Genomic DNA, 7,630 nt, shown 5'->3' with positions numbered 1-7,630 from the left:
AATTCTTTCATTATCGTGCGTTGTCGATGATGATAAAACAGTTAATCACCATTCAATAAACAAACACAGTAAGGGGGCAACAAAACAGGTAGTGAGAACGCATCAAAAACTTAAGATCGCAAAAAAGAAATAGTAGTAAGAACAAAAAGATAAAAAAAAAAACTGTAAAAACTGCAAACGGAACGACTTGGATCTGGAGAGCAAAAATATTCGTGTGGGAAATTGATTTTAAATTATTGAGTTCTATTACACCTTTTATGCTTTCTTTGCGGTCGCCGGTCTATGTCAAATACAATACGAAGAAAGTTATTGCATGTACGTTGCAGCTTTTGCAATGTAGTTTCGTTTTCATGACACCATGTTGAGATACAATATAGGCTAATATCTGACTCTCAACTAGAGAATGGTAAATAGAGAGAAGTGCTTGTTTGTTTAGGAAAGGCTTAACTTTTTTTGTCACGCAGAGTGTTGATCTTATTTTTTGAAGCAATATTTCCATATGAGATTTCCATGACAAATGCTCGTTTACAATTATTTCCAGAAACTTTATTGAGGCAACTTGTTCAATGTTGTTTTTTCGAATATTCAAGGGTGGGTTGCATGATAGTGACTTGCTTCCTTGACTTGAAAATAATATATGTTTAGTTTTGGTGACATTTAGAGACAATCGATTTGTTGATAGCCATTGATCTATGCATACAAGCTCTTGATTTGCCATATCATATACAGTAGAAACGGTTTTATTTTTATATATAATGGTGGTGTCATCTGCAAACATAATTGCAGTTCCGTGTTGAAGGCAGTTAGTTACTGTAAGTCATTTACATCAATGAGAAATAGAAAAGGGCCTAAAATAGACCCTTGTGGGACACCCAAAGATATGCTGTTAACATTAGAAGATAGTATGCCATTGAAAATAGGCTACCAAGGTTGCTGTGGCGTAAATAGCACAAGATTATAATCAGTAGGCAATGTCACAATGTGATTGTGATGTAAATATACGGTTTCTTGCAATTAATAAAATGGCGTGACAATAAACCGATCCATCGCCTAGCAACGCTCAGCCAATCAAAGCAAAGGAGAGCAAGCTTTGTTAGCTTTCCAACAAGTCGCATTGGTTTTGTGCAGTTTCGGTCACGTTTATGTTGTTTTCGTGATGGTAAATAAGCGACGTAGTTATGGCACTTGAAATTCTGACGACAGATATCCAGAGAAATGCAAAGATATCACTTTCATTTGCTTTCCTAAACCAAAAACAAGATTGGAAGACTGTTTACGTTAGATCAAAGCATGTGGTCGGCCTGATTCTAGAATCTGAAATTGTTTGCGATCTTATCAAAACAGAAACTGTCTTACAATGCTACATCAATTGCCTAAACTAAACAATCTATTAGGTCTGCTGGAAGGTACCGATAGACTGATTTTAACATTTATTTGTGATGGTGGTTTTGCAATGTATTAAAATACAATCAATGCATGAAGTGTTACCAGTTATTAGTATTAAATTTACGATTAAATTTACAGCATGTAAATTTAATCGTACCGGTAGTAGGCTAGAGGCCTATTAAATTAACAACAAATCTTCACTTTAGGCTTGATGCATAAGAGTGTTATTGAATGAATAGCCTACAACATTTATACAACCTACGAATAGCCTACTTCAGCACTGATTCAGCTTCCGATCTAGCTCTTGGTTTCAAGTTGATGCATTTAAGTGAGGTCTTTAGAACTTTTATCACAGAAGGGTAACGTGAAGCTATGGCCTTGACTGCGTCATACCTTATCCGTCACAACAGATAAGAAATCCGTTTTTGCCCAAGAATATATGAAAACAACTATTTAGGCTACAGTAGAATAATTTAAAATATTTCACATTTAGGCCTAGGCTATGTATGGTAGTTTTCTGACAGAGAACCCTCCGCTTGAAGTGGAAATAAAGCCGGAAGAAGCCTAGGTGGAAGAAAGTGAAAGAGCACTTGATCCATCTGAACTAGCTACGTTTATGATTAACCGTATTAAGACTGGGGCTGGCATAATATGCCCGCGCCAATTTCAAACGATTGTATTTTAATGGGCATACGTGCTATTAAGCTGAAATTTCTTGACTTTTCCTAAATATTACTTGGCTAAACGTATTTAAAGTTTCGTGGCTATGCCTGATTTGGTTTGGGAGATATTTTACCGTTTTTAGCATGTTGGCCTACCTTTACAAATCGGCTGCCGAGAAACATATTGTTGATTAGATGGTCTGAATGGCTAGCGTGGAAGCTATACCGTTATGGTTAGCGAATCGCAACTGCTCGCTGTACTAGTGAGTGCTCAGCCTTGTGCTGATAGCCGGGAAGAACGCCCCTTTCTTCACAATGTCCTCTGACCTGGAAAGTGTCGGCGTCCCGTCTGCGGGTCGACCCGAAACCTTTCTCCCTTGCCGGGGAGGAAATTCGAGTCATCCCCAAAGGCGAGACGTATAAATACCTCGGCGCTCGAACCGGTTACGCCTCGGACGCATCCCTAACAGAACCCTTCATCTCCATTCTGGAGAAGCACATTTCCTTATTGATGAAATCCTTTCTTACCCCAAGCCAGAAACTTCTGGCACTCACTTCCATCATTCTCCCGTCCGCGTCATACCATTTGCGAGTGCGGCGCTTTAGACAGTATGAGCTTCTGAAGCTTGACCGACTGGTTTTGCGGTGTTTGAAGGTGGCGTGGCGTCTTCCCAAGTGGGCCTGCAGCGCGCTCTTTTACTGTAAGCCTGCATTAGGAGGTTTGGGCATCACGAACTTGTGTCGCGAAAGTGACACGCTTTCGCTAGCTCATGCTTTCAAGATGCTGACGTCACCTGACAGCATTGTCTCTGCCGGCAGCTTAGGCGTCATGCCTGTCTGAGGTTCGGCACTCCAGATCCCACGACTGACCACCTGGCCAGTTATCTGAATAGTGACCCCCCTCCTGACGGCGCCCGTCCTAGACCGTGCCCTACAGGCGAGAGCCTGTGGGGCCGTGTCCCGGCGGCCACCCGTCGCCTGAACGTACGTTGGTCCGCCCGCCCGGATGGCGGCCTTGAGTTGGCCACGGGGAGCTCAACAATCACCCCTCCTATAAGGAAAAAGTGGTGCCGACCCTCCATCAACACAATGACTTGTGGTGGAGGAGACAGTGGGAATCCAAACTTGACCAAGGCAAGACGGTCAGTGCCCACTGCCTGTCCGGATTTTCAAATTCCTGGACCCGTCGCCCGGAGCTCCTGGATCACGCGGACCGAGTATTTGCGTACAAAGCTAGATTGAATCTAATGCCACTTGAATCAAAACCAAGCCATGGCCGCCGTTACCTACCTTCCATGTGTCGTGCGTGTGGGAAAGCGGAAGAGACTCTCCCCCACATATTGAATCACTGCCCTACCGTGATGACTGTCATCACGGAACGACACAATTCAGTATTAAGGGAGATCGTGGGGCACGTGCCTGCTGAATGGCAACCCGGGCTTTTCATAAATAGTACTGTTCCACAGCACGTGGAAGCGGGCGGTGCCGATCTGCGTCCTGACATCGTCTTGCAACGCCCTGACGATGTCACGGTCGTATGTGACGTCACATGTCCGTTCGACAACGGCGCGGATTCTCTTCGAAAAGCCGCCGACAGGAAACACGACAAGTACGGCGAGTTGTGTCAACATAAAGGAAGACAGGAAGCGTCCTTGCAGGGACGTCCTGTCACTTCCGTTCGTCGTAGGCTCCCTCGGGAGCTATGCCCCGACGAGCTATCGAGCTCTGACGGCCTTGGGCGTTCCTGCTTGTGGGGTAGCAGAGGTGGCTAGAAAAGTGGCTTCCCTCTCAATCGAAGGATCCTTCCGCGTCTGGAAAGCTTGGAACGCCGGGCTCACTTGTGGAGGGGCTACGTCATAGAAAAGACGACATCAGCGATCAGAAACTTATTCCCTAATAACGTTGCAGTAAGTATCCGAGCGTGCAAGACAGCAAACCGTTTAGACGTTATAACCTTATAACAATATTGGCTTAAAATTGATCACCTTATGTCATCACCTTATTTCTATAAACCTGCGCCATTTCTTTTATATGATACTCCAGTCTCTTCAAAAACAATCATTCTAAAGTAAAAAGGAAGGAAATAAAATACCTCATGTACATTGTGACTTGAGACTGGTTTAATAGCAATTAAGCAATTTCAATCATCACTAGATTCTCTATGTACTAATCAATCAATTGTTTCGAACTGTCATACACTGCTTTCGCCTTGTAACGCTGTTCTTGCCAGCTCGGATCAACATCGCTCTGCTTTCAATGCATTGACCAACACGATCCCCTGATCAACTCGATGCAGCCTCAAAACTTCTACCCCAATTTTCTATTTTTACCGGTAATGTAGCCTATCAGTGCCTCTGGTTTCGATCGCTAGCCTCCCCGACCCAGCTGGGCGAACCTGCCTCAACGTCTGGCCAGTGCACATCCGTGCTCGCCGAATGAAAGCTTACTCTTCTCCAGTGAGTATTAATTACACTCCCACTTATATATTTTTTTTTTATTACAGTATATTGATTCATCGAGCCTCTGCTCCACATTTTTATTGAATATTCGTCTGCCACGAGAGCCAAATTATCCTTAAATGGTTCGACTCTCTTCCTCGTGGGAGACCCCAATTTTATCCGCTCTGCTTACTGGCAGACCGGGTATAAGAGTCAAAGTACCTGCGCGAAGACGCGTGAAGGAGACGTGGGCGCTGCCCGGCGGTCAATTACTGCCGGTTCCAGCGTCCACACGCGACGGGTCGCCCGGTCCGTCGCAGGGCTTCATTCTGGGCTATGCAGAAAGAGCCTGTCTCCCTGGCCCGCTCCGCCATTCTAAATTTGCGGACGGGCCATATAGTGTTTCGATCCACACTCTCCCTCCACAGGTACCTTGACTCCCCAGCATGGCCCTCGCGACGTAAGCTGGTGGACTTAACCGTCCGGGTGCATCGTCACCCCATAAACCACGCCGCTCCCCGCCGCCGCGGGGTGTGGCAGGCCGGTTTCCTAAAGTCTTCGACCTGGCTATGTTTGTTTGTATTCTTTCACCGTGTCAATCTTTTGTACCGTGAGCTACTGATGCGAACAAAACAGTTCAACACTAAATACGGTGCGATACTGATGAGCCCAGCCTCATGGGCGAAACACGTGTCTATCGCTGTCAATTCTTGCTACAAATCGGCTGCCGAGAAACATATTGAAATATTTCATTGATTTGCTCCTGGAGTGAGAGCAGATTGCGCCTGGTTGGTTTCTTTTATAAAAAGAGTGGCAGATCAACGATTGTTTATTCAAAGGCGCCAAGTCGCGTAATGAGCTTATCGTGCGTGTAATTTGATTAGTTGTGAAGAAGACGCTGCACAGTGCCGGTCTTAGGGTTTTTCGGGCCCTGTGCGGAATATGCTTTTGCGGGCCCCAATGACAATAATCCATATCAGTGACGTAGCTAGGTAATTTGAAAGGGGGGCGGCGGTGGCGGCGTGATCGCCAAAGACGACAACCAGCGGCGGGGGGTCTGGGGGGCCTCCCCCAGAAAATTTTGAAAAATTACTTTGAATTTGGGACATTCTGAGAGCATGTTCAACAAAAATTTAGGTATGAATATTACTGTGAAATGGTGCTGTCCGGTGGCATAGCAAAAGGATAAGATCATGCTTTCTTTGGCATTTTTCGGAAATAAAGCTATGTCTCTACAGTAGCCTATGTTGAGTCTGGATGCAACCTATTTCGTCCCCTGAAATCATGTAACAAAATTAAATTTCGACTTATTTCGTCCCCTGAAAAGATCAGGAAATTTTGAAATGTTTGCGGCAACTCCGATCAGCGATTTCGGCTATGTCGTTTTTTTTTCTCGATCTTTTCAGGGTACGAAATATTTAGGCGACGAAATAGGTTGAATTCGTTGAGTCTCTATGTTTTCTTGTGGCGAATTCCTTTACTGAATTCACTTGTTGAATTTTTCCTTTGAAAATGACAAAATTACTGCATTTTCTGAGTAAATTGCGGGCCCCCTAATTTGCGGGCCCTGTGCGATCGCACGGTTTGCACATCCCAAAGACCGGCACTGCGCTGCATGATATCAATTACCGATTTGCGTCTGGCGTAAATTACCTACAGTTGCTTCTGTCTATGACTGAAACAAAACCATTTATTTTACGCTGATTGAACATCATTGCACAATAAATCAACGCGAAAAGCGTGGAATTTCAAGCTGGGAATAGAGTAGTTCACATGGACAAAACCGGATAGACGATATTGATGATATTTTTGATAGTAAAATTGTTTCATTTCGCTATCGTTCAACTTTAAAAATCAAATATTTATAAGTCGATTTTTGATCGTTTTATCCACAATTTATACAGTATCGGCAACCATTTTTATTCAGTAATTTTCTAGCCGACAAAACTGCGCTGTTATTTCGTCGATTCAACGATTAGCGACAGCTATTAAGTGTAAAAACATGAAGATCGGCTGACGGATATCATCAGTGACGAAGGATTGCCAAGCTGTAAGCAAATATAATTTATTATTCAAGTTCAATGGGACTTGATTCTAGGTGGCTGGTAATCAGGGCCGGATTTACCAATAGGCTAGGCAGGCTGAAACCTAGGGCCTCAACGTCCAGGGGCCTCGAAATTCGATTTCAAAGTTTGTAATTCTTTTAAAAACTTGACAAGTTTAAACTCTACCTAAAGTACCTATCAAGCTTTTCAGAGTAGAAAATTCTATACACAAGTTGCAAACAGTCATTATTACGTCGTTACTCGTTTGCATCATAATAAAGGCAATTATTGCGCTTTCTGCTGGAAGCTTCTATGTTAAAGTGCCGCAGTCTTCTCTGCAAAAAACAGTATGAAATAATCTAGTGGTTTTCTTGGAGAATCTAGTGTTTTTTTTTAAATTTTGAGACTGGCAGCATCAACTTTCCTTCTGTTGTTAACGAAGAAGATTTAGATGATTTGCAAGAAGAATAGGGAGCTTTGCCTCAAGCGTGCAATGCTCTGCATGATAGTGATAACCTTAGCCCACCAGAGTTTTAGCTAAAACTGAAAATGGACAACCAACTATTGTAGGTTTAAAACTTTTAAAGGAAGCGTATCCGGAAGATGTTGACCCGAGTCCCGAAACTTAGGCTACTGATGAACTTCTATGTGTAAGGAAAAAAATTAACACTGCCTTTCAATATGTAGAAGCAATATTAAGACTGTTTCCAAGCTTAATGGTCACTATAACTGCTCAGGAGAGAGATCTTTCTCAAGGCTCAAAAGCATCAAAAATAAGCTGAGATCGACAATGTTTCAAGTTGCATGATTTTGCTTTGACGAAAGCTAGAAAAAAAATTTGGTAGCCTAGTCTTAGGCTACTTTATTTGATGGCTGTAATTCTTTCTTATGTCTTCGTAAACAGTGGCGTAGCCGGGGGGGGGGAAGGTTGGGGTTTTAACCCCCCCCCCCCTTTGGCACGCGTGTGACGTCACGATATTGAGAATGATGCTTTCAGTCTATGTTTGTCTCTGAAACAAAGTTTGCCTAATTTTAAACGAAACTGCATTAAAAGAGCGAGTTTTGCCAATACCAAACATTCAAATATCTCAGCCAGGAA

This window comes from Aplidium turbinatum, chromosome 15 (genome assembly GCF_918807975.1).
Source record: "Aplidium turbinatum chromosome 15, kaAplTurb1.1, whole genome shotgun sequence".
NCBI lineage: Eukaryota > Metazoa > Chordata > Ascidiacea > Aplousobranchia > Polyclinidae > Aplidium > Aplidium turbinatum.
This window is presented reverse-complemented; position numbering follows the sequence as displayed.